This window comes from Octodon degus, unplaced genomic scaffold, assembly GCF_000260255.1.
Source record: "Octodon degus isolate 3935 unplaced genomic scaffold, OctDeg1.0 scaffold00184, whole genome shotgun sequence".
Lineage (NCBI taxonomy): Eukaryota > Metazoa > Chordata > Mammalia > Rodentia > Octodontidae > Octodon > Octodon degus.
This window is the reverse complement of record NW_004524760.1, coordinates 1,527,266-1,528,500: the sequence shown is the minus strand read 5'-3', so window position 1 is coordinate 1,528,500 and position 1,235 is coordinate 1,527,266.

Genomic DNA, 1,235 nt, shown 5'->3' with positions numbered 1-1,235 from the left:
ACATGTGAATAAATATAGAGAAAATGTTTTTTTGTTTTGGGGTGGTTTTTTTGTTGTTGTTGAGTTTGGGTTTGGTTTTTTTGGGTTTTTGTTTTTTTTTTTTTTTTTTGGATAGGAAGAAATGACTAAAGATGATTAATATGGAGATACCTTTGATGAAGAAAGTCTTAAATCAAAAAGCTGAGACACCCACTTCCTGTGCATGAGTCCTGCCATTCTTCTTCAGTGCTTGTTACTCAGCTTGGGCGTCACTCGAACACTGGAAGAAAAAACATTATTCTCCAGCATCCCAACAGCTGCAGTAGATTCTTGGGACCATCCTGTTTTTAACTCCACTGCAAGGCCCTTGATTTGATGCCCAACAGCTCAGAAAATAACTTCCTAATATACCTGGAAAATAGTTTTCCCATTTCAACTGCAGTTTTCCCTATGACCACCATTGTATAGCTGACTACTGTTAAGTATGTGCTGCGTTGTACAACAGTATTTATGTGCGTTTTGTCTTGTCTTATTCTTGTGGACTAAAACTTAATGAACGGAAGAAAAAATAAGCCCTAGAACACAAATGTTCACAGCAGCAGTGACAGTTAATCTATTTGAATGGCCCTTGGGTGAAAGGATTACACATTATTTCTGGGTGAGTCTGTGAGGGTATTCTCAGCTGGGATTGTTCTGGACAGCTAAGTTGGGTAGAAATATTATAGGCAGTCAGGGAGGCCTGGGCCCTCCAGATACTCAAGACAAAAGGTGAAAACACTACAAGTGGGGCCAGAGATGCATCAGTTGCGGGCCAGGCCTCAAGATAACAACAAAAGAACAGGGCCTACATACTCCCCAAGGGGTGAGATAAGTGACAACACCTCACCAAATGAAGTCTACATTAGACATCAGTCACTTCAGTGAGCACCCAAGACTCTGAAATCCATCACCTACCTGGGAAATTCTTTGATCTTTCCATGGTGGCTTGGCTCGCTACGTGACCTGCCTCCCCTTGGATCAGTATTCCCTAAGCAGCTGTACTTAGAATCTTATTGGTTGACCATAGCTATAATCTACACTGTGCCACATGGCACAATAAAACTTCCTGAGATATGGGGTCCTCAGGCAACCCACTTTCCAGGGGTTCCCACTTGTCCCTCTCAGGCAGGAGCTTCCTGTCCCTCATTAAATATTTCCTAGTTAACTTTCGTTGTTCCTAAAATGCATTCTTGAATTTTTTTTTTTTTTTTTTTTTT